Source organism: Chrysochloris asiatica, unplaced genomic scaffold (genome assembly GCF_000296735.1).
Source record: "Chrysochloris asiatica unplaced genomic scaffold, ChrAsi1.0 scaffold00023, whole genome shotgun sequence".
In the NCBI taxonomy this organism is placed as follows: Eukaryota; Metazoa; Chordata; class Mammalia; order Afrosoricida; family Chrysochloridae; genus Chrysochloris; species Chrysochloris asiatica.
Genome location: NW_006408541.1, coordinates 20,202,410 through 20,229,133, shown reverse-complemented (window position 1 = coordinate 20,229,133; position 26,724 = coordinate 20,202,410). Strand labels below are relative to the sequence as shown.

The following is a 26,724-nucleotide window of genomic DNA, read 5'->3' as shown; positions in this document are numbered from 1 at the left end:
TGTACCCCTCGGCGCCCGCGGTGGGCGCACGGCCCGGGCCCGAGCCCACCAGCCTGGCGCACCTGGACTATTACCACTGCGGCAAGGTAGGCGGGGGCCGGGGCCGGAGCGGGGGCGAGCGGGCGGAGGTGCCCGCGCCTTCGGACAGCGCGGGCGGGGCTGGAACGTCCGGGACTGGAGCGCCAGGCATCGGAGTCACCTGTCGGCCCGGGACGCACGGGGGCAGGCGCTAGCGGTGCCAGCACGCGGGACACGCACACATTAGCTTAGCCGACGGACACATGCCACTCACATAGCCACCCTCGCGGTTCGGGCCTCGGGCAGAAGTCACCCGACAGTCACCCACACGATGACACCTTGACACTAATACCCATCCACGTCCCCTGACAGCCTCACATCCCTACACAAATCGACACTCAGTGAAATCATCACACGCAGAGAGCGACTTCCCGGTCACCGTCCCACACAAGTCACCCTGACGGTACACAATGACACACTCGTACTGTCACGCCGCTACATACAAGTTATCATTCACAGGGCCCGCAGCATGCCCCCACTCGCTGTCACACCCAGTCACAACTGGGGACAATCACACAAAGAAGTCTCTCCGACAGTCACAGGCTTGCCCTCACCGCCCTGGACGGTGGATCTCAGACACACAAGTCGCCCTAACGGCCACACTGTCACACGCGGTCACGCCCAGGACCCCACTCCGTCCTTCACTCCCGCCCCCACTACACACACTTGGGTCATCCACACTGGAGCCAGCGTTTAACTTCTCAGCGCCGCCACGGCGCACTAACTGGGCAGTTTACTAATTGCACACCACTGCGCGGTAGCCTTGGCTTCCGAGTTAGCGATTCGCCCTCCAGGAGCGGGGAGCGAGGAGAGGGGCGTCCCTCCTGGCGGGCGCAGTAGGGAAGGGTGCCCCCACCCCCATATTCCGAGCTAGGCTCCTCAGCTTCCCCATCTAGATTGGTGCCGCGCCGGGCGCTTCCTCCCGCGATGTCGCAGGTGTCCTGACCCTAGCCAGAGCTTCCGCCCGCACCCCAGCTGTGAGGGCTAGGTGAGGATGCGGGGTCCAGCTCCCCAACTCTCTATCGGGAGTGAACTTTCAAACTTTCTTTGGGAGCCAGTCTGTCAGTGCGTCCGCGGGTTGGTGCGTCGGTCCAGTGCCGGCCCGCGCCGAGCGCGGCTTTTTCGTCATCCGGAGCCCGGATTGAACCGCGCGCGTGGGTTCCCCGCCGCCCGGGCGCAGACGCGCGGGCTGTGCTGAGCTGCGTGGTGAGTACGCGTCGGGTGCCTTGACCCGCGGCCCGGCCCAGGTCTCCTCCTCCATCCTCAGGAGCTTTTCTGAGAGCCCTTTGCTGTGGGGTACTGCGGAAGGTGTTGTCTGTACACCAAACCCCGGGCCTCCCTGGCTGGGCCTCCCTAGTGCGTCCCCAAGCCTCAAGGGAGCTGCTACTGAGGCTTCCGGGTAAACCTCCCACGCAGGTCGCCGGGAAGAGGAATCCAGGACCCTGCGGGCTTGTGGCGGTGTGGGGACAGGGGCGGTGGCACGTGCGGTCTCGTAGAGGGTGGGGGTGATTATTTTTTGTCCCGTGACTGGCAAAGTTAGAAGCCCAAAGGGAGGATGCTGTCCTCAAGGGAAGGCGGGTTCTCACTCAATTTTTCCCAGGCCGATGGAGGGAAATTGATTCAAAGTAGCAAGTGGAGTTTTCTGGCAGAAGGGGGTGGTTGCATGTGGCGACAGCTGATCTGCCTTCTGCCCTTGGCTTTGTTATTTTCTTAAAATATAAAGTTGGCCAGGTTCCAGCCCCTGGTTTGAGGGGCATGGGTAGGGGGGTGGGGAATTGTGCCTCAAACTCTGGTGGGTGGGACTTAGCTGGAGTGCTTTCTTTGGATGGGTGGGTGGGTGGAGGTTTCTGTAAATCTGGCCAGAGTGGTATCTGTGGAAGGCGGGACCCAGAGAGGCCCCTGCTTTATTCTGATGTTCTGTGAACCTCTGACTCAGCATGGAGAACCAGTGTGGAAAAGGCTGGAGAGGGAACCGCGTGGGGAGTGAGAAGCCCGATACTCTGGTTTCTGTCACATAGATAGCTTCCGGCCCCTGGCTCAGAGGACGGAGTCCTGGTGGACTGCAAGGTTGGAAGTTCAAACCCACTAACCTCCCCACGGCAGACTGCTGAGGCTTTCTGCTTCCGTAAAGATTTACAGCCTCAGAAACATGGTCTCTATGGGTCGGGATCAACTGAGTGTCAGTGGATTTGGTTCTTTGGTTTGGGCCCAAAGTTGGGACTGTGTCCAGGACTGGGTGGGGAGGGGGCATCAAACTGGATAGGTGAAAGAAAGGTCTGACCTTGGATGTGAGACCTATTGTGACAGAGAGAGGCAGCAAAGGCCCACTTGGTTCATCTAGTGGTGCACCAGATGCCTGTTGTCTGCAGACCCCCAAGTGGCAGTCAGTGGTGGTGGTGGAGGAACGCATTGGTGATTAAGGGTCTTCTGGCCTCAGAAGCTAATGCGGATCAAGGAGGAAGTGCCCAGACCTTACAACCTTACAGTGAGTCTCTGTCAGGGCTGTAGTGACCACACTTGGGGCCAGTGGGTTGGGGATTCAATTCCTGGAGTCCAGAAAGGAGGTTTGTCCCCACAGGGTCCCAGGCTGAGAAACAAAAGGACAGACATTTTCCTAAGTGATGCCTGTGGACCATGGGGCAGTTGACCTGGAGGGGATCTTGGCGACCATCCCCTTGGTGACCGTCCCCTTAGCGACTGTCCCCTTAGCAATCCTCTACAGAAAGATTCCTGGCCTCTTGAAACCAAAGTCACTGACAGTGATTGTTCTTTGGGTATCTTTTGTTTGAGAAAATACACAATGACAAAAAGCTGCTGTGGTTTCATTTTTGCTTTGAAATAGTATCATAGTAGTATCTGTTTGCATTTGAAAAATAGATGACCAGATATGAGGCAGGCACATTGTTATGTAATGTAATAATGGTGCTTGGTGAGTATAGGGGCTTGTGGCCCCCAAGATCTCTGTTTTCCTTGCTCCATAGGAGAGGAAACGAATCATAGTGTGGTGTGCTTAGAGATTGCATAGCAAGTAAAGAGCAAAGTTGGAGTCTGAATCCAGATTTCTCTCTTCCTCTTTCTTTTTAACTTTTTATTGTGAATTGAGTCTTCATTCAATTTTTTTTTTTTTTTTTGCAGAGTAGATCATCAGTTTTATATTCAACACTTCATTTCATTTCAGTGATTACAATCCCTGCATGCACCATCCATTAACAGTGTTTACCTTTATTCTCTTTAACTCTTCCATTTCTCCCTCACCTTTATCTTTCTACTGCCAACTTCCCTCTTGTTGTATATTGCCTTTCTGTCACCCAAGGTAACATGTGTCTACCCTCTAGCTAGTGCATAAGTCTCCCTTTCCTCTAACCCCTGGTAACCAACATAGAATGGTTCTTTTCTTTTGTTATATGTATTTTCTTTAAAAAAAAAAATTTTTTTTTTTATTGTGAATTGAGTGATAGTTTACATGGTAGAACATCAGTTTTACACTTACCGTTTCATTGAAATGATGACAATCTCCTCTGTGCATCATCATTCAACAGTATTTGCTTCTAGTCCCTCTGTTTTTGTTTTTTTTTTAGCAGCGGGGGGTGGGGTGGGGTGGGATGGGATGTACACAAAAACACTCAGGAATATATAATCATTTAAACAACCAAAGGACATACATAGAATGCTTCTTGAGGCATGAAAACCTTTTCTTGTATTTTGCAATAGTGGTCTCATATAATATTTATCCTTTTGTGATTGACTAATTTCACTTAGCATAAGGAGTCCTGGTGTGGCACTGTGGGTTCATGCACCAGACTGCAGAGCCGTTTGAACTGCAAGGTTGGCGGTTCAAGCTTCTCAGCTGCTCCTTAGAAACCCTACACAGGGTCGATATGGGTCGGAATCGACTCAACGGCATTTAACAATGACAATGTCCTCCAGGTTTATATCCATGGGATGGAGTGTTTTGCAGATTCATCCTTATTCTTTAACATTGCATAGTATTCCGTTGTGTGTAAGTACCAAAGTTTGTTGATGGACATTTAGGCTGTCTCCATCTTTTTGCTATCGTGAACAGTTCTGCAGTGAATGTGGATGTGCATATATCTATTCGTGTCACATTCCTAGGTCTTGAGGAAATATACTGAAGAGAAGGATTTCTGAGTCATACGGTATTTCTATTTCTAACTTTTTGAGAAAACATTGTACCATTTTCCACAGTGGTTGCACCATTTTACAGTCCCACCAGCAGTGTCGGAGGGTCCCAGTCTCTCCATACCCTCGTCAACATTTGCTAATTTCTGGGTTTTTGAACTTTGCTATTAATTCTGGAGTAAGATGATATCTCATTGTTGTTTTAAAACTTTTTATTGTAAATTGAGTGAAGGTTTACAGAGAAGATCACCGGTTTTCCATTCAACAAGTCACACACTTTGTTTCATCTCACTAATGGTAATCTCCTCCAGGCTGCTCCAGTGATCCCACTTTCTCCATGTGGCTCCTGTTTCCATTTCACCCTCTACCCATCCCTTCCCAACTTTGCCTTTAGGTAAATGCTGCCCTTTGATTTTGAATGACTGGCCATTTCATGGTGAGCAGAATTTTCTAGTGTTGTTGTCTCCCCTATATACTTATCGAATGCTTGGTTGAAAATTGGGCCATGGGGTGAGTTCCTTTCCAGACCTACAGGGTGGTTGAGGGTCATAGTCTCAGGTTCCTCAAGGCTTGACTAGTAAGGCCTGATTTATTTTTATTTAAATATGATTTTTAATATACTAACTTAAAATTTGTTCCACATTTTCTTCCTCTCTATCCGGGCCCTTCTAATGTGATTCCTTTCAGAGAAGTTGGTAGTGGTAGTCAGGTAGCATCTAGTTCTTATTGTCTCAGAGTCATGGAGACTGATGCTCATGTGTTCTGTTAGTCTATTAGACTAAATGATTCCAAGCCTCTTCAGTTCTCAGCACTCTTCTTTCTTTCGCACACAGAGAGACCAATAGATAGATGTATCTTAGATGGCTGCTCATGAGCTTTTAAGATTCCAGACGCCACTCACCGTAGTAGAATGTAGAATGTTGTCTTTGTGGACTATGTTATGCTAATTGACCATGGTGTCCGGACTATGGTCCTGAGCTGCCAGCAGGTCCAGCAACTCATTGCCTTAAGATGTGTGATAATATCTAAGAAGTTTTCATCATTTTGCTTACTGTACGCTCTTCCACATTCATAGGTGTGTTTGCAGCAAAGGTAAATCCCCATGTACAAATATCCTCTTTCAAGTCCTTAGATATCTGTGGGTGTCCTGCCATTCTCCCTCCCATACCCATTCAGCCTTTGTGTCTGCAGAACACTGTTGTTCCCAGGTTGTGTATATAAGACTATTTATCTCCGTCCCTTTTAGCCCTTACATGCCTCCTTGTGCCTTCACCTGTCATAATCATTCCTTTTCCAGTCTCCTTGTACATTGCCCTCCCCGTCACCCAAGTTCATATGGGTCTACCCTCTAGTCCTGGTGAGGCGCTGAGGTTTGATGCGCTGAACTGCAAGATTGTTTGAACTGAAAGGTGGGTGGTTCAAGCTCACTGGCCACTCCTCAGAAACTCTATAAACGGTCTCTATGAGTCAGAACTGACTTGACGGCATATAACAACAACAACCCTCTAGCCTCTTCCTTCCCTCCCACCCCTGGTAACTATCAAAGGATGTTTCTTTTAGCATGAAAACCTTTTCTTGTGTTTTCACAGTAGTGGTCTCATATAATATTTATCCTTTTGTGACTGACTAATGTGAATTTCATTTAGCATAATGTTCTGTAGGTTCATCCATATTATGAGGTGTTTCTCAGATTCATTGTTATTCTCCAACGTTGCATAGTATTCCATTGTGTGTATGTACCAAAGTTAAATTCCTGGGCATTTAGGCTAGTTTTTTCTAACATCTTCATACGATTTCTCATGGTTCTCCATGGTGCACATTCTTCCGTGCTGCAATGAGTAATAAAGCCAAACTGTTCAACTACAGGTGTGTTCATGGTAGTCTTTGTTCAAAGAACACTGACAATAGATACTTGTTGATTGAATAAACGAATCTTTATAAAACTCACAGTACCCTATTCAGCTGCCACTTATCTGTCAGTTTGTCCTACTGTAGTGGTCTGCAGGTTGCTGTGATTCCGGATGCTATGCTACCCGTATTTTAAATATCAGCAGGGTCACCCATGATGGACAGGTTTCAGCTGAACTTCCAGACTAAGACAGACTAGGAAGAAGGAGAGGTGAAATACCTCCGAATGTTTAGCCACTGAAAACCTTACAAGTAGCAGTGGAACTATGTCAGATAGCACTAGAATATTGAATATTGAAACATAACGAAACACAATATTGTCATACATAGTGCCGGACAGTGAGCCCCTTAGGATGGAAGGCACTGAAAATATGATTAGGGAAGAATTGTTTCCTCAAAGTAGAGTTGACAGTGATGACACAAATGGAGTAAAGCTTTCACAACCTTCATTTGCTGCTGGGACACAACTGAAAATGAGGAGAAACAGTTGTAAACATGAATTAGTAATCAGACATGGAATATTTGAAGTATGAAGCTAGGAAAATTAGAAGTTGTCAAAAATAAAATAGGATGCATAAAGATAGACATCCAAGGCATTAGGGAGCTGAAATGGACTGGTATTGACCGTTTTGCATCTGACAATCATGATTATTATGCCAGGAATGACAAAATGAAGAGGAATGGTGTGTTCCCAATATCATCAATGAAGAACACTTCAAGATCTGTCTTGAAGTACAGTGCTATCGGTGATAGGATAATATCCATACGCCTACAAGAAAGACCAGATAATACAATTATTATGCAAATTTAAGCATCAACCACTAAAGCCGGTGATGATGAAATTGAAGAATTCTACCAACTTCTTCAGTCTGAACTTGATCAAACATGAAGTCAAGATGTTGTTGTTGTTGTTGTTGTCGGGTGCCATCGAGTCAGAACCGACTCATAGCGACCCCATGCACAGCAGAACAAAACAATGTCCGATCCTGGGCCAACCTCACTACCGCCGCCACACTCGATGCCATCAATGATACCACCTGGCCGATCCATCTCGTTGGGGGTCTTCCTCTTTTTCTCTGACCCTCCATCTTACCCAGCATGACATCCTTTTCCAGTGACTGCTCCCTCCTGACAATGTGTCCAAAGTATGAGAGACGGAGCTTAGCCATCCTGGCCTCCAAGGAGCACTCTGGCTGCACTTTTTCCAAAACAGATCTATTGGTTCTTTTGGCAGTCCATGGCACTTTTAGTATTCTCCTCCAACACCACAATTCAAAGGCATCAATTCTTCTACGTTCTTCCTTATTCACCGTCTAGCTTTCGCATCTATATGAGGTTATTGAAAATACCATGTATTGGTGATTATTGGCGGTTGGAATGCAAAAGTTGGAAATAAAGGAAGGATCATTTGTTGGAAAATATGGCCTTGGTGATAGAAATGATGCTGGAGATGGCATGATAGAATTTTGCAAGACCAGTGACTCGTTCATTGCAAATACCTTTTTTTTTTTAAACAACATAAAAGACAACTATACACATAGACCTCACCAGATGGAATACACAGAAATCAAATTGACTACATCTGTGGAAAAGCTCCACATCATCAGTGAAAACAAGGCCAGGGGCAGACTATGGAACAGACCACCATTGCTCATAAGCAAGTTCAGGCTGAGGCTGAAGACAATTAAGGCAAGTCTATGAGAGTCAAAATATGACCTTGAATATATCCCACCCGAATTTAGAGATCATCTCAAAAACAGATTTGATGTATTAGACACTAAAAACCGAGGGCCAGAAGAATTATGGAATGGCATTAAGAACAGCATACAGAAAAACCAAAATGTCATTAAAAAGGCAAGAAAGAAAGAAAAGACCAAAATGGATGTCAGAAGAGATGCTGAAACTTGTTCTCCAGCATATAGGTGCTAAAGCAAAGGGAAGGAATGAGGAGGTAAAATGAATAGAAAATCTCAAAGGATAGCTTGAGAAGACAGTCAGATATTCTAATGAAATGTGCAAATATCTGGAGTTAGGAAACTAAAAGGTACTCAGCATTTCTCAATCTGAAAGAACTGAAGAAAAATTCAAGGATTTTTATGGGCAAAATATTGAATGATGTAGAAAGCAACAAAGACGACGGAAAGAATGCACAGTCACTGTACCAAAAAGAAATGGTTGATATTCAACCATTTTAAGAGGTAGCATATGATCAAGAGCCAATGATACTGAAGGAAGACGTTAGGGTACACTGAAGGCATTGGGAGAGAACAAGGCAGTGGGAATTGATGGAATACTAATTGAACTCTTTCAATAAACTGATGCAGCACTGGAGGCACTCATTCATTTCTGCCAAGAAACTTGGAAGACAGCTACCTGGCCAATTGATTGGAAGCGGTCCATATTTGTGCCCATTCCAAAGAGAGGTGGCCCAATGAAATGCGAAAATCATTGGACAATATTATTAATATTACACGCAAGTACAATTTTGCTGTAGATAATTCAGAAATGGCTACAGCAGTGGATTTACAGGGAGTTTCCAGAGGTTCAGGCCAGATTCAGATGGAGCTGTAGAATGAGGGATATCACTACTGACATCAGATGGATCTTGGCTGAAAGCAGAGAATACCAGAAATATGTTTACCTGTGCTTTATTGACTATACAAATGCTTTTGTTTGTGTGGACCATGACAAGCTATGGACAACATTGTGGAGAATGAGTATTATGAAACACTTAATTGTGCTCATGTACATACACCAAGAGGTAGTTGTTTGAACAGAACATGGGGGTATTATTGAATGGTTTAAAATCAGGAAAGGTGTGTGCCAGGGCTGTATTCTTTTACCACACTTACTCAATTTGCATACTGAGCAAATAATCTGAGAAGCTGGATTATATGAAGAAGAACATGATTATACTGTGATTATATGAGGAAGCCTCATTAACAACCTGTGATATGCAGATGAGACAACCTTGCTTGGTGAAAGTGAAGAGGACTTAAAATACTTACTGATGAAGATCAGAGACCACAACCTTCAGTATGCGTTGCACCTCAATGGAATGAAAACAATTGCTTACCACTGGAGCAGTAAATAGCATCATGATAAATGGAGAAAAGATTGAAGTTGTTGAATACTGCATTTTGCTTGGATCCACCATCAGCACTCATGAAAGTGGCAGTCAAGAAATCAAATGATGTATTGTATTAGGCAAATTGGCTGCACAAGGCCTCTTTAAAGTGTTCAAGAATAAAGATGTCAGTTTGAGGACTAAGGTACACCCTACCTAGGCCATGGTATTGTCTATAGCCTCATATGCATGTAAAAATTGGACAGTGAATCAGGAAGACTGTTAGCAGAATGATGCATTTGAGTTATGGTGATGGAGGAGAATATTACAGGTATCGTGGACTGCCAGAAGGACAAACAAATCTGTGTTAGAAGAAGTATAGCCAGAATGTTCCTTAGAAGCCAGGATGGTGAGACTTTGTCTCTCATAGTTGGTGCATATTATCGGGAGGGACCGGTCCCTGGAGGACATCATCCTTGGTAAAGTGGAGGGTCAGTGAAAAACAGGAAGATCCCCAACATGGTGGGTTGGCACAGTAGCAGTAGCAATGGGCTCAAGCATAGCAATGATTTGAGATTGGTACAGTACTGGGCAGTGCTTCGTTCTGTTGTTCATAAGGTACTGACTTGACGACACCTAACAACAGTCTGTCTCCATGTTTTTGCCATTGTGAATAGTGCTGAGATGAATATTAGTGTGCATATGGCTACTCATGTGATGCCTCTTGTTTTTTACGGACATAGATGAAGTAGTGGGATTACTGAGTCATTTGATACTTCTATTTCCAACTTTTTTGGAAGCTCCATACTGTTTCCCACAGTGGCTGCACCAATTTACAGCCCCACAAGCGGTGTAGGATGGCTCCAGTCTCTCCACACCCTCACCAGCATTTGTGCATTTCTGTTTTATTGAACTTCTTCGCTATTAATTTTGGAGTATGATGAGATCTCAGTATTGTTTTGATTTGCCCCTCTATAATCGCTAACGACTGTGAGCATTTCCTCATATATTTGTTTGCCACCCAGATATGCTCTTTGGTGAAGTGTCTGTTCATGTCCTCTGTTTTTTTTAAATAGTACATTTACCTTCTTCTTGTTGAGGTGTTAGAGTATTTCATAAATTTTAGAGAGTAGTCACTTGTCTGAGATATCATTGCCAAAATTTTTTCCACTCTGTGGTGAACCCAGATATTTTGATGCTCAGTTCAACACTCTCTGAGTGCCCCACAAGTCTCTGACATGATTTGGGAGTCAGGGAGCTATCATATTGTTTCCCGGGTAACTTTAAATTCCCTTCATCTAGATTTTGGCAAGCTACTTTACTAGGCTGGGCTATTGCCAGGGACTTCCAAGGCAACTTTTTCTGGTGATTCATGGCAGACTAGTATAAATTGGCATCAGAATTAGTCAAACTTGAGTTCAAGTTTGTAGCTTTGTGACTTAGGGCAAATGATATTTAGTTCTTTTTTGGTATTTTGAAATTGAAGTTTGATTTACATATAGTAAAATGTAGGTTGTAAGCATCTAGTTCCATGAGTGTGCCAAATGTAAACACCTGTGTAACCATCATTCCAACCCAGCTATAGAACGCCCATCATCCCAGAAAGTTCACTTATACTTTCCTACTCAGTATCTCTTGAGACAACTATTTTTCTGATTTCTATCACTAGTGCTTTTTTTAAAGCTCTAGTTAAGTATATTAAGGAGTCCTAGTGTAGCACTATAGGATAAGCACTGGACTGCTAACTGCAAGACTGGTAGTTCAAATCCACCAGCTACTCCTCTGAAACCCTATGCAGGGTCACTATGAGTCGGAACCAACTTGATGGCACTTAACAAACAACAAAGTGAATTAAGTACATCCACTCCTCACCTACTGACCTGGTCAGGTTTCAAAGACCAGGTTGTTATGTGGAAGTTGGCATTATGCAAAAATGGAGGAGGATTACATTGTACATTAATGCTGAAATCACATCCTCACATAATTGCCAAATCACATTATATAACTGCCAAATCAGGTTATGTAATTGCCAAATCACGTTGCGTAACTGCCAAATCATGTTACATAACTACCAGTTCACTGAGCATCATTGCCCAACCAAGTTAACACATAACCTTAGCCATCATAGCCGGCATTACTCTCACCTCCCGTCTTGGGGTTGACAGATGTACGTCGTTAATGTACAATGTAGTCAGACAGCAGGTTTTCTATTATTGTTGTAAATGTGAAATGTTGCATAATGATACAGTGAGGAACAAGTGTATGAAGGTGGCTTCAGAAAGTTTGTGGAAAAGTGGAATTAAAAATAATGGAATTTTTTCACAAACTTTTGGAAGCACCCTCGATTGTTGATGTACTAGAATCTCATTTGCAACATATACGTTGTGGCTTCTTTCTGCTCAACAAAATGTCTTTAAGATTCATCCTTGCTGTTGCAGGTATCGTAGTTTATTTCTTTTTATTCGGAAGCAACATTACATTGTCTAGATATAGTGCAGTTGGTTTATTCATTCACCTCTTGGTGGACATTTGAGCTTGTTTCCAGGTGGGTATCTGAATTCTCTATTGCTTCTGTAACAGAAATACCACACGTGGGTGGCTTTAACAAACAGAAATGTCTTTTCTTACAGTTTGGGAGGTTGGCAGTTTAGATTCAGGGTGTTGGCCCTAGGGGGAGGCTTTTCTTTCACTGTTGGATCTGGGAGAAGGTCCATGGTCCTTGGTGATTTATGTGGTGTGCCAACTGTCTTCACCCATCTCCGCTTGCTTCTCTGTATCTAGACAGGGTCACTATGAGTCAGAACTGGCTAGGAGACACTTAATAACAACAGAGTCTATATGCTGTATGAATTATGATTGATGACAATATGACTATGAAGAAAAATGAAACAGGGACGAGGGCTATGGGGTGCCGAGGTCAAGACCAGGGCTTTTCAGATTTTAGTGCATCTGATCAGCTTTTAAAACAAATTCCAGGGTCTCACCCCCAGAGATTTTGATTTCCGTAGGCCTTGGCAGGACCCGGAGAATTGGCATGTGCAGCAAGCTCCTTGATGATGTTCCTATTATTGGTCTAGGGGCCACACTTGGATAGCGGCAGTTTGGTTGGTTGTGTGCAGGTTTGTGTGGGCTCTGGGAGGTAGCACCTGGCACAGTCCCTGATCCATAATATAATGTTGTTGTTGTTAGGTGCCATAGAGTTGGTTCTGACCCATAGCGACCCTGTAGAGGGTTTCCGAGGAGCAGCTGGTAGCTTGAGCCGCCGACCTTGCAGTTCAAATGACTTTGCAGTCTGGCGCATTAACCCACAGCGCCACACCAGGACTCCCCATAATATAATAACCTGGGAAATGTGTACTGGTGGGTGTATGAATGCTTCCACGCTCCACTTCCACAACTCTGGACATACCCAGATAGGGATCTAAAGAAGCTTGGTAAAGGAGTGATTGGAGTGTCTCCAGTATCCAAGGACCAATACCATGAAGTGGGTTCCTGTCTCATTGCAGTTTCTTTCTGCAGGGGCACAGGTGGCTGTGGATAGGACCTGTGGAGAGAGCCCTGGACTGGGTAGTTATATGCTGAGATGACTAGCCTCAAGGAACTCTGGAAGGATGCCTACTTCTTCCTTAGGAGATCCATTTTAATGCATCTGTCTCCCTGAGGGTTCTTGTTCAGGGCCTCCTGAACCATACTTGTGTATTCCACATGTCAGGAATGCCAACCCAGCCCTGACACTGCTCCCTCCACCCCGGTCTGCTGGTTGACCTTGAGCATGTCACTGCGTCTCTGGGCTTCTGTTCCCTCCTGTGCAATGAGAAAACAAATGAGTGGTCATTAGCCTAATGGGATATAATGAAATAAAGGCTGGGAATGTTGTTTTTAACTACAGAGTATGGTCTGCTGGGAGGGATAAGGGTGATGCTTTTTGAAGAGCTGGCCCACCTTTACTTTTGTAGGTGCTCAACAAATATTAGCTGAATGAATGAACGAATTCAGAGCTGGCTGGTTGTCCCCTTGGACGTAGCAACTCTGCTTGGCTCTTATAATCTGAAGACTTTGTGGTGAGCTCATTGAATCCAGGGCAGGGACCAGGACTCTTGCAGCCGACTTGTCTTTTACAGAGGATTTCTCTGAGTGGACCAGAGGACATGGCCCAGGATGTAAAACAACCAATAATCAGGGAAGAGCGGCTCTAAACTGGTCATAAGGAATAAGCCCCTCCCCTCCTCGGTCTAACAACTCCTTTGCAATGAATGCAGCCACCAGCCCTATGTCATAACATAGGATGGTATATTTTGCTTGCCAGGTTTCCTGGAGCTGGTCTTAGGATTTGGAAGCAATGTGGATTCTAGAAACCAGCGGCAGCTGTGGCTTTGACTGCTTCCATTACCATTAGCAGCACGGGGATGTTATTTAACCTCCTTGTGCCTCAGTCTCTTTATCTGCCAAATGGGCATTTGAACATGGTGTTGCTTTGAGGGTTGGAGACCATGCATAGACAGCACTTGGCACCAGCAATAAATGCTGCTATTATTTCTGTTCAGAAAGTTGCAGTGGAAAAGGAACTTGTTTTCCATCACCAGCTTCTGATGGAAGGACTGGAACTAGCCCTACAACTGCCCTGCCCAGTTCTTTTGAGGAGAAAAGTCTGAGCTTCCTAGTACTGGGTGTTTCTCATCCTCTGTGTCTGGGTCTGAGTTTCCTGGGCTTCCTGTTTGATAGGTCTTCTCGTTGGACTGTTCAGGATTATAGACTGGGAAGTTGCTGCTCATTTTCTTAGTGTCTGCTGCTTCCTTCTTGAGTTTGTGTGGGAGAGAGTGGGTTTGGAGGCAGATAAAAGCCAACTTCACATTTCCAGCGGCACTGTTCACTGGCTTGTGGACCAGTGCACATTCTTGTGTATAGTCCCTAACCAGTCCAGGCCTGGACTTTCTCATTGGAGTGTGTGAGAAGGGTCAGTACTGCTGTCTTCCTTACCTTGTGTTGCTGTAACAAAAAATGTCACAAGTGGGTAGTTTTAAGGGACAGAAATGTATTTTCTCACAGTTCAAGAAGCTAGAAGGCTGAATTCAGGACATGGTTGGGGAGAGGTATCGGGTGGGGGGGGGTCCTACTTTGTCTATTTTAGCCGCTATGTTTTGTTGTTTAGTGACGTTGAGTCAGTTCCGACTCATAGTGACCCTGTAGGGTTTCTGAGAAGCAGCTGGTAGGTTTCAACTGTCGACCTCATGGTTCACAGTTCAGTGCTGATCCTACAGCGCCACACCAGTCCTAGCCTCTAATTATTGTTGTTGTTAAGTGCTGAGCTGGTTCTGACCCATAGCAACCTGTATAGGGTTTCCGAGGAGCATCTGGTGAGCTTGAACTTGCAGTTCACACCAACTTTACAACCCAGCGCATTAACCTTCAGCGCCACATTCCTGGACTCGTAAATGTATCTGCTGTGTGGGTTTATATACTATAGTGTCTCCCCCATGTGTGTCTCCATCTGTTCTGCTCTTGTGATAAATCAGAAGTGATTAGGTTTAGAGCTCACCTGACTCTGGTATGGCCTGATTAACGTAACAGACGAATCCACCCACTTTTTCTCTCCCCCCCAGCAGAATCACATCCACAGGTACAAGACTGTATTACATTTTGGTGGGGGTATGAGGGTAGACATAATTCAATTCATCACCAATGCCTTCCATACACTGTTACTGTGAAGCTTAGGTTAAAATAGCAGGTAGGGAATTGTCCCTCATCTAGAACAATTTTTCTCAGCGTCAGCACTATTGGCAGTTTGCATCCGATATTTCCTGGTTGTGGGTGTTGTCCTGTGCATTGTAGGATGTTTAGCAGCATCTCTGGTCTTTACCCAGTAGATACCGGTAGCACCCCCTCAGATATAGCAATCAAAATGCTCCCAGTTATTGCCAAATGTCTCCTCAAGGGAAAAACTGTCCCTGGTTGAAAACCACGCATCTAGAACATGTGGTGCAAGTGAGCTGGAAGATGTTGGTAATGACCGTGGTAGAACTTTCTGTCCAGCATTTTGGTTTTGCATTTTCCCCTTTCGGTTCCATTCTGCCTCCATGTGGTCCACGGGCTTCTTATTATGTGGATCAATCCTTACACGATAATTTCTCAGTGTGGTTTGGGAGTAGCCGTAAAAACATATGGTAAGTAATCATTAACTTAATGAGTTGTGGCAAATTGTAATTTTGTATTTTAGGGAAAAGATGTTGTGTAAACATGGGATAATAAATGTTGATCATTTATCAGGATGCTGACTGTGCTCCTGTATAGTTGTATTTCTCTGCCTGCTATAATGAGCAGGAAGGATGTGGTTTTTTTCAAAATGGAATTGCCTGTTTACTGCTGGGATTTTTGGATGTACAACAGGTTTTGAGGGTGTACCTACTGTGTGCTGTTATTGTTGTGTTGTTAAGTGCCGTCAAGTTGGCTCCGACTCATAGCTACTCTATATAGGGTTTCCAAGGAGCGGCTAGTGAGTTTGAACCGCTGACCTTGCAGTCCAGTGCCTATCCTACAGTATTGCAGCACCTCAAAATGAAATTTTAAATACTGAATGAAAGACTTTGTGGATCTGTAACATATTGGTTCAAGATGCAGAAATAATTCAACAAAGAATTGTCTGGGTCTCATAATAAAATCTAAGATCACGTGGTAACCCCTATTCTGAGGGGTGGGGGATGGGAAAGTGGACAAGTTATGCACCCACTCTCTTGACGTGCTTAGCCTAATTGGTGGAAACAGATGATGCTAGAAACAGATACCTGTGGTACAGGGATAAGAGGACTGAAGAAGCCGGTAGGTATGAGGCATGGCGGAGCCTTCAGGAGTGGCAGTGCCTGGAGAGGGGAAGGTTTCACATGGCAATCTTACAAGAAATACCAGGTAAGTTAAGTGGGGGTGCTGGTGGGGAGTGGTGTGGTCGAGTGGTGGGAAGGTGTTTTGGGCAGAGAGAAATGCAAGGGCTTGGATGGAGTTTTGGGGATACTGTCAACTGGGATGGGGCTCCTGCCTGAATGGGGACTGGGAGGCTGACAGAGTCATAAAGGGCTTTCCATCCCAGGCTGTTGTGTTTGAAGTCCAGTTGTGGCCGGGAGCCAGAGTTGTGGTCTAGGAGTGTAGAACGTGGCATATGGCTGGAATCAGACCATTCTCAATGACTGCCTATCAGTTTTCTGCAACTGGGAACATTCAAGGATCTGTGTTTGATGTCCCCCAAGTACCTAGGGGTGCACTTTCTCAGACTTTAGTGTGCCTCAGAATGACCAGGAAGGCAGGCGAAAACTCCACTCCTAGAATTTCTGATTTGCTAGGTCTGAGGAGGGGATGAAAATCTGCTGATGCTACCGGTCTAAGAAACCACATTGAGAAACTCTGTCTAGGCTAGAACATGGGAGGGTTTTCCAGTCCTGCCCTCAGACAGTAGGGATCTGGTGTTGGCCAAGGGTCTGTAGTCCTGGCTCAGACACAGTCAGGTGACACTTCACAGCAGCAAGGTCATGGACTCCTGGCATGGCGCAGTAGGATCAGCATTGGACCGTAAGGCCAGTTTGAATCAAGGTTGGCAATTCAAGCCCAGAAACCCTATATAGGGTCACTATGAGTAGGAATAGACTTGATGGCACTTACTTAACAGCAACAACAACAGGTCATGGGTCACTGGGGACTGTGGCTGGGAGAGCGCGTGAGTGGACAGAGGCAGAAGCTGGCTCCTAACATGGTTACTGATGAGGACTGGTCCCACATGGAACTTGGACGCTGGGATGGCTCTTCAAAGCTGTCCCACATGGAGGCAGGGGGCCGCCTTTGCCTTTGATTCTGGTCTTATCGGTTGCAGGCAGTTTCCTGTGGCGGAGAACAGTTCTCAGTGGGGCACAGCTGTGAGCCCAACCATGACTATTCCCAGCAGTTTGGGGATGAGTCTGTAGAAGAGAGATAGGGGGTGCACCTTCCTCTTGGTTCCCAGGAAATGAAGGGCCAGTGTGTAGGTGATTTAAGTGACCGAGCTATTTGCTGAAGATTCTTCTTCATCTCATGAGATTGTGAGAGAGATGCCTTCTATGGGAGATGCAGGATAGGTTCTAGTGAAGAGAAGTGATGATTGCAAGAGTTTTCTGGGCTCAGAAAAATTCACTTACAGATAATAGTGTTCTTGAGCCAAGAGCAAGCATTTTCCAGTATGGGAAGGAGGACATCAGATTGATTTCTGAGGAGTTTCTGGGCCATGCCCAAGGACTCTCTGGGCAGGGGACTGTGGCTTTTTCATTGGTCTGGAGTCCTGTCTAGTTCTTCAACAAGAGGCTGTTTAGCCCTGATCCACTTTGATGAAGGTCATCGTTGTGGCTTGGCCTTTCACCCTTCCCTTCATCTTCTCTGAGCTCCCAGGAAGCTCTGAGGCAACTGCAGTAAAAGTGTAGCTTAGAATGTCAAGATGAGTCTTTTGTTTATTAACTCACTCAGGGTTTCATCTTGCGTTTCCATCACTCTCCCCACCCCCTTGATCTTGAATCCCTCCACTCTTTTTTTTTTTTTAATTGATTTTGTTCTTTGTCACATCTACAGTGGTGGTGGTTGTATGCCATTGAGTTGGGTCCTGTATAGGGTTTCCAAGGCTGTAAATCTTTACGAGAGCAGAAAGCCTCATCTTTCTCCTTTGGAGTGGCTGCTGGATTCAAACTGCTGACCTTGTGGTCAGTAGCCCGAAGAGTAACTCAGTGTACTACCAGGGCTCCTTTCAAATCTACAGAAATATGTTTAAATATAAAACAAGTGGAGTTCCTTTTATTCTCGTTTCCTTCCCCCACTCAACCCTAGCAATCACTGAGGTGAATTTGGATATACTTCTAGTCATATTCGTTCTTCAGTTCAACACTTTTCATAAGCTTATGTATTTTTTAATTTATGCAATCACTTTTTTAATTTCCCAGAATTCTATATTTTTTCTTGACTGACCTTCATCTCATAGTATGTTGTTTTTTCAATGGATAAAAAAATTCTTGCATCTTTTTGAGGATGACAATTTTTTAAAGAATGATCTTTTAAGAGTGATCTACATAGAATCAAATAGACAGCAGCAACTCAAGAGATTAGACAGGAAGCTGAGTTTATGTCAGTGGGGGAGGGACAGTTCAGAAAGGAGGGTGAGAATGGCTGGCCAGTTTGAGGATTGTAATCAGTGTCACTGAATCGCACAAGCAGAAGCTGTTCACTTGGTCTCTGGTCTACGGAGCATATTCTCAAATAACAACAAAATGATTTCAAAAAAGGATACATGAAGGAGTTCAGAGGAATCCGATGACCACCACCACCATCTAGCCTCTTTTACACCCCGCTTTCCTCTATAGATCTGTTAAGACTTTGAGAGTTAGTTACCTTGGGGGGAAATAGTTATTTTCTGTTTCCTGCATTAACTCTTTTCTTAGTGGTTAGCTTTTCTAGTCCCGTTTAGACCTTTCTTTTATGCAATTGTTTTTACAAATGCCTGGTGATTTCTGGTTGATATCTATAATTGTAAATAGAGCTCTATATTGATTGGAAGGAACCCTGGTGGCTCAGTGGCTAAGTCAACCAAAAGGTTGGAGGGTCAAACCCATTAGCTACTCTGCAGGAAACAGATGTGGTAGTCGGCTGCTTCCGGGAAAGATTACAGTCTTGGAAACTCTATGGGGGCAGTTTCACTCTTTCTTATAGGGTCCTTATGAGCTTGAATTGATTCCATGGCAACAGGGAAGGGATAGCGATCTGTTTTGTTTTTGTGCATTGTGTGGGCAGACAATGTGAATATTAAGTGTAAGTGCTCTGAGTATGGTATGTGGATGGAGTCTTGTAGCTGAGGTTCCTGTTGGGGGATGGTACAAACTCACTGTAGATTGAGGCATCTCCACCCTTCGTGTAGGCCAGCAGTTACCCATGGCACTGTCCACTTCTTTTCTTGCTTTGTGTCCACAGAAGGGGATCCCAGCAGCAGATCTCCTACTTTAGAGAGGTCTTCTCCCTGGCCTTAGCCAGAGGGTCAACTAACAGCTCCTCTGAGCACTTTGGCCTTACAGATATACTACTGTTCCATAGGGACCTAAGTACTTACCCTGTCCATGGCTCCCAGCCTTCTCTAGAGATTTTGGGGGTGGGGTGTGTGGGATTCATTTTGAAAAACAAGTATTCAGATGTCATGTATTGATGAGCTGGTTCCTTGTTGTTGTTGTTATGTGCCATGGAGTTGGTTCCGACTCATAGCGACCCTGCACAGGGTTTCCGAAGCTCATCTTTCTCCCATGGAACAGCTGGTAGTTTCAAACTGCTGACCCTGAGGTTAGCAGCCCGATTCATAACCACTACACAACCAGAGCTGGTTCTTTAGAGCTGTTAAATTTAATTTCTAGTCTGTAGCCCCAGCCCTTCCTTGTTTTCTGGCACTCTTATGGATTTATTTGTATATGTGTGTGTGTGTGCCATTGCCATCGAGTTGATTCAACTCATAGTGACTTCTGTACAGGGTTTCCGAGGTTATAAATCATTATGGGAGCAGAAAGCCTCATCTTTCTACCTTGGAGCAGTTGGTGGATTTGAACTGCTGATCTTGCAGTTAGCAGTCCGGTTCTTATCCTTCTGTGCCACCAGGAGTCTTGTGTATATGTGTGTTTATATGCACACATACACACACACCTATATAGATACATCTTTATCCATCCATCCATTTATTTATACATATATAACCACTGCTGTCTAGTTGACTGTGAGTCAGGCAACCCACGCATGCGTCAGAGTAAAACTTTGCTCTGTAGGGTTTCAGTGGCTGATATTTCAAAAGTAGATCACCAGGCCTTTCTTTCAAGTTACATTTGAGTGGATCCTTTGCACCAGCCAGTGGCACCAAATACATGTATGGATTTATATGTATTCATATGTATGCATAAGGAACTCTGGTAGAGTAGTGGTTACAAGTTGGGCTGCTAATCTCGAGGTTAGCAGTTCGAAATTACCAGCCATTCTGCAGGAGAAAGGCGAGACTTTCTGCCCCCATAAAGATATACAGCCTCAGAAACCCTAACTTAACAACAACAACATACATCTCTATGTGTGTACACGTACCCTACCCCTGTACATACAATTTTTGAAGGGCAACGGATCATTCTACAGGGTTTAAAAGAGATTGTTGTGTTAAGTTCTGATGAGCCGAATCTGACTCATAGCGACCCTGTTTAGGGTTTCTGAGGAGTGGTTGGTGGGTTTGAACTGTCGACCCTGGAGTTAGCAGTCCAGTGCTTATCCTACAGCGCCACCCTAGGACTCCTAAGATGAGAAGAAAGGTTAAATAAATTGTGTATTTTGTCAACCATCTTGAACAAAAGTTCTATCTCACTGATTTTTATTTTTAAATCATGTGGTTTTTTTTATGGAGTAAAGTAGCGTATAAATAAGCAGAATTTAATTCACTGAGCACTTACCACATCTTAGGTTAATTCACTTACACAATTTCATGAAGTCATCAAAAACCTGTGCTAGGCACATGTGTCCTCATTTTGTAGGTGAGGAAATGGAGATCTAAACAGATAAGTAACAAAAGGCCTCAGAGAACTGGTTGGCAGAACTGGGGTTTGAACTCGTTCGTTCTCTCTGATCCTGTCTCTGACAACTTTTCCCCTGTCTCCTACCCCGTTCAGGATAGCACTCCCTCTCTCTGCAGGGGGTGACGTTGGGGATCAGCTCAGCACTCCCTCTCTCTGCAGGGGGTAACGTTGGGGATCAGCTCCCCAGTTGGTTTTACCAGTGATGGATGCACCATGGGCTCTTCTGGGGACCAGTGGGCCCCAGCTAGGTCTCCTGCCTCCATTTCCAACCTCAAATATCATTTGCTAATAGAATGCCTTTACATTACAGCTAATTAAAACATGCTTATCTAGAAGTTGGACCTAATTTGCAGGAAGGATTTAGAATCTTGTTGGAAATGAATCTGACTCAGTAGTATAACCCAGGGTCAATCTCATGCATAAAATTTTATTGTTCCATGGTACTGTGTTTTGACTTGAACTTTATACTGTGGAAAATGGATCCTGGGTCTTCTATTGCTCATTTATTCTGCAAATATTTGCTGAGTGCCTTTTGTGTGTGCTACCTACACCATTTAAAGAGGTTTCTTTACTCCAACCCCTGTACTTTTTATGTTCTAGACTTCTACCAGAGTTTAAATAAATTTCAGTGCAATGACGGTCGATTCAAATGTGACTTCAGTTGGATAGAAGGGCGTAGAATCATACGCTGACTTAGACAATTACAAGCTGTGTAACTTTGGACTTGTCACTTAGCTTCTCTGAGCCCCAGTTTTCGCATGTAATCATACCTGCATCTCAGGTGTGTGAAGAGGCTTCTGGGAGATCATGCAAGTCACCCCTCCTCTCATGCTTACTTTCAGGTTCTGTTCACATCCCCTGAGCCCCCCATAGAGCAGCACGAATGGGTCTACCTTTGGCATTTCTCTCTTTTATAAATGATGGCATCTAATGGCCTGGGGTGGCGCTGTGGATTAATGCGCCGAACTGCAAAGTCAGTTTGAACTGCAAGGTTGGCGGTTCAAGTTCACCAGCCACTCCTCAGAAATCCTGTACAGGGTCACTGTGACTCGATGGCACTTAACAACAACAACAACAACAAGGGACTGGTGTGGTGCTGTAGGGATAGTAGGATATGCACTGGGCTGCTAACCACAAGGTTGGAATTCTGCTCCTCGAGAATTCCATGCAGGGTCACTACAAGTCAGAACTGATTTGACAGCACTTAACAACAACAAAAAAAGTATTTTTCCATTCAGAATAGGTACTGTACTTGTTCTTTTGGGGTATTTATCTCTCCTGTATCTCTTCCTTTCTTTCTTGATGCAGCTCCACAGGGGGTCTTTATGTTTCAATTAAATATTCATACTCACAACTAATGTGGGTGACACTTGGCACTAGTCTTTCTAGAAGGATCTGAGACAGGCACCAACCACAGCCTGACATCAGGGCAGCACAGAGCAGACAGGGAGCATCCAGCCAGCAGTCTCTGAAGTGGTCCATGGAGACACCCACTCCTCCCAGCTGTTAACTCAGGTGAAAAGGTATGAGACCTACAATGGGTGGGGCTGAAAGTCCCCCTGACTTGGAATCCTTATTCTCCACAGGTACCACGTCAGTCATAACAATTGTGTGGACTTAGCTTCGAGGGTTCACACAAGACTCATGCCAGTTACAGTTTGTCACCACATTCAGGGAAACCCAAAATATGGCTTTTTTGTTGTTGTTAAATGCCGTTGCGTCAGGTCGGACTCATAGTGACTCTGTACAGGGTTTCCGAGGAGCGGCTGGTGAGCTTGAACGCCGACCTTGCAGTTCAAACCAACCTTGCAGTCCAGTGCATTAACCAGGACTCCATGTCTTCTTTAGCAGATACTTTTATAATTTATTTACATTTCCTCCCAGTTCCGATGCAGTTTACCAAAAAGGAGTCATTTTTACTATAAGCAGTGTTGCCTAGTAACCTAGTGAACATTCTGTCTTCTTCAGGTTTCCAAGGAGGTGATGCTCCACAATTGACAAAGGTGAAATTGTCATGCACACACACATTGTCCTATTTTCCCCTGAGGGGTGGCACTTTTCTGCATCTCCTCTGGATGAATGTGTGAATGTCTAATAATACTGTCTACACTTGACTATATCATTGGACCGGATCTCTGTAAGACACAGACACTCTGGTCAAGATGTGCTGTGAAGTTATACTGACCTGGGATCAAATCTTAGCTTTCACTTATTAAGAGCCAGTTCACTTACTCATTTCTTTCCTTCCTTCAGCATCCCAAGAATGTTCACTGCCTTCTGTATATGGGGTTTTGTGGAGACGCCAGCATTCGGACATGGTCCTTGTCCTCCAAGAGCTACAGTCTTACTAGACGGATAGCCTGAAGAAAGCAACTTCAAATACGTATAGTAAGCATTAGGTAGAGGAGCTCAGGAGACTGCAGGGCCATGGCTGAGGGTGGTCAGATAAGGCCTCTAAGAGGAGGGGACATGTGGCCTCTGTTTGAAGGGGTCTTAGCCTGGGTACTTTAGATAAGCCAAGCCAATGAGGCCTATGTATTTATACAGAGAGTGGCTTACATCATCGAAATGGCTCCCACAGCTGTAGAGGTGGGTGAGTTCCAAGTCAGATGTCAGACTGGAGGCTTCTTCTGACTCACGTAGCTGCAGGGGCTGAAGAATCCACGGTTGGCAGGTCAAATGAATCCAAAGCCAGCAGGTAAACTGGCAGGCTGCTGCTAACTCCCAGGATCTGTAGGCAGTAGTATGGTAGACACAAGTCCAAAGAATCAGAGGACAGATGAAGACCCAGATGCAAGATCTAGACCCAGCAAATGTCCAGTATATTGGAAGCAGGCCACATCCCTAGGGAAATGTTCTCTCAGTTGATTGGCTAATGGTAACAGATTTAATCACGAAATGATTACATTAAAATCAGTCTCATCCTAGGGAATGAGTGCATTTTAACTGCTAAACCTCTGAGAATTCCTGACCCACTCAAGATGACATAAAGCCTTAACCAGGTAAAGAAGGTAGGGACAAGCATTTCAGGTTGATGGAACTGTATGTGAAAAGGTATAGAAGGGGATGAGAGTGGCCAGAAATGAAGCTGGAGATGGAGCGTAGGGGCATTAGGAAAGCTGCTTAGTATCTCTAGGTCTCAGTTTTCTCATCTACACAATGGGATTAAAAACGCTTACCTGCTTATGAAATTCATTGAAGCCTCCTAGTGTATGTTCAAGTACCTGGGATAGTCAACGTTAATTACCTTTTCAAATCTATCTCTGGCTATCTAAGAGCCAAGCTTTGATTTAAAATGTGACAAAGAGAAACAGACATGTGCAAGCCTGGCCACCCACTTGTCATTGTTTCCTGTTGTTCTAGTACTAGTTAGCTTTCTCTCTCCTTAGGATGGAGCCTGATATGTTTTCATGCTGTCCTGGATTGTGTCTTCGAGTATCAGGAAAGCACATGATTGTGTTTTCCTAAGGACTTAACATTATTTCTAAGCCACGCCAGTGCTGAGGCATTCTCTGAGACAGTTTTCCATCTGCCGACAGCCAGGCTTCTGCTTGTTTACCTGTCGAGTCATTGGTGACTTGTCTTTCTTTTCTGAAAAGTGGCCACCACCCCACCAACCAGCTGGAGGCCATTAGCTTTCACCAAACTCTGGAGACATGTGAGTATCCAGTGACCAAGATCCACAATGTCAGATTGAACTGAGGAGCCACCGTGGCTTTTATGGAGAACTTTCTGACGTATATATCTGATCTTGTCCTTGAACAGTATCAAACTGTTCAGTGGTTTCTCTTTGAAGCTTGGTGAGCTCTTAAAAACTGAAATCTTGTCCCATCAGAACTTACTTAAAGCCTTCCAGGCTTTTCCTTCATGGGTAGAATAATATCAAATTCCTTTCTTGGTCTAGAAGTCTTTGTATAATCTAGCACCTGCCTGCCTTTCCAATCTCATTCCTAAGTACTCTGTACCAGCTATCAGACTTCATGGCCGGGATAGAGGGGTTGAGCCGAGCCAGCTTCCCCTTCCTTGACTCCATTCTAGCAACTCGGGCTGTGTCTTAGACCCACTGTGCTCCTTCTTGCCTGAGGGGCTTTGCACGTGCTGTTCCCTTTGCCTGGGCTGCTCTTCTCTTAACATGGCTGCTCATCCTGACCTCTTAATCTATGCAGTTAACCCCCTTTGTTCTTTACGACAGTTTCTAGTGTATTTTTTTAATAGCAGGATAGATGTGTGAGATTACTTAGTGATCGATTTCCTCATCAGGACAGTAAACTTTAAAACCACTGGGATCATGTTTATTTCTCTCTCCACTGAGTTCCTAGTACCTAGTGTGGTGTGTGGTTTATAGAAGCTGCTAGATACAGTGTGTTGAGAGGAGAGAGAGAAAGGGGAGCAGGGTGAGGCAGGGAAGAAAGGGAAAAGAAAGGGAAGGTGGGGAAAAGACTAGCAGATGGCATTTCCCAGAGATAGCTCAGGCTGTTTCCAAGCTAAGCTCACTCACCCTCTCTGGGCATTGTCTGTGTATTGTTGCTTGGAAGCTTAAATGGGTAGATACATGAGGCACAATGTCTGGGGTTGGCAAGGATTGCTGAATGTGTATTGCCACTTAGCCACAGCCCTTCCTCATCTCTAGCTGAGCCCCAGGGAGAAAGTGGGTTGACGTTTGCAATCTTGGCCTTTGGGTTTTTAATCAGAGTTTGGCTCTCTGGGGCTGGCGGACCTCGGTCCCTGTTTTGTCCACCTCCCATCCCCCTGCAGTCAGTGGCCTTGCCATTTTGAGGAGGGTGGCGCCACTCTCAGTTGCTTGGGCTGGGGTATCTAGGGCACAGTGGGCCTGGCCTTCAGACATAGCAGAATCTCTCCGCGACCCGTGGGAATGTTTCTGTTCAGCAAGCAAAGCTTTTGGGGAGGGCCCTCGAAGCAGACAACTTCTCTTCTGAAGTTATTTATCATCCCTCTTCTTATTGAACTGTGAATTAGGAAGAAGCAGTTGCCTACCAAGAGGCAGGAACTGGGGGGGAAGTCACCAGCTACTGTCCCACTATGCGGTGGAATTCAAGGACAGTGCTGACTTTGGCATTTTCTTTTCTTAATATTCAATGCTGCAGACTGCCCCAGCCCATCCCTGGCTCTCTAGAAGCCCCTGAACCCCATTTTTATTTTTCCTTCTAGCACTGTATGATTTGCTTCTTCATGTTGATTGTTTATGTTTGCTGGCTGTAGACACACTCACCCTGGAACGTTAGCTTCACAAGGGCAGGGCTTGTAACTGTCTCGGTCAGAATCTGTCACAGAGCAGTGCTGGCTACTGGGCCTTCGGTTTTGGCATCCCCCCATCCTGGATTGGACTGAATATGTCCCCCTTAAATCCATGTCCACTTGGGACCTCAGAATGTGACTTCATATGGAGCAGGGTCTTTATATCCACCAGTCTTCTGTCAGTTTGTTGTACTGCAGTGGCTTGTGAGTTGCTGTGATTCTGGAAGCTATGCCATGTGCATTTTAAATACCAGCAGGGTCACCCATGATGGAAAGGTTTCAGATGAGTTTCCAGATGAAGACAGACTAGGAAGAAGGAGAGAATGAACTACATCCGCATATTTAGTCACTGAAATCCTTATGAATAGCAGAGAAACACTGTCAGATATAGTGCTGGAAAATGAGCCCCTCAGGTTGGGAGGCACTCGTGGCAGCATCAGTGGGCTCAAGCATGGCAACAACTGTGAAATTGGCCTAGGACCGGGCAATGTTTCCAGGCAATGTTTGTGCATAGGGTTTGCTATGAGTCAGTACAGACTCGATGGCACCTAACTAACAACAGTAACAACAACAAGGGTCTTTATAGGTGTAATTAGTGACGAGGAGAACGTATTGATATAGTTGTTGTTGTTGTTAGGTGCCATCAAATTGGTTCCAACACCTATAGATCCTATGCACAACAGAAGGAACCCT

At 45.1% G+C, this 26,724-nt stretch overlaps 1 protein-coding gene across 1 annotated transcript in view; it reads left to right on the top strand.

The window, feature by feature from the left end:
• Positions 1-6: 6 nt before the first annotated feature.
• TOX2 (TOX high mobility group box family member 2) overlaps positions 7-26,724 on the top strand; it is a 189,625-nt gene continuing 162,907 nt past the window's right edge. The window contains exon 1 of the mRNA XM_006839282.1: positions 7-86. The gene's annotated coding sequence lies outside the window, so the exon portion shown is untranslated. The remainder of the gene's footprint in view (positions 87-26,724) is intronic.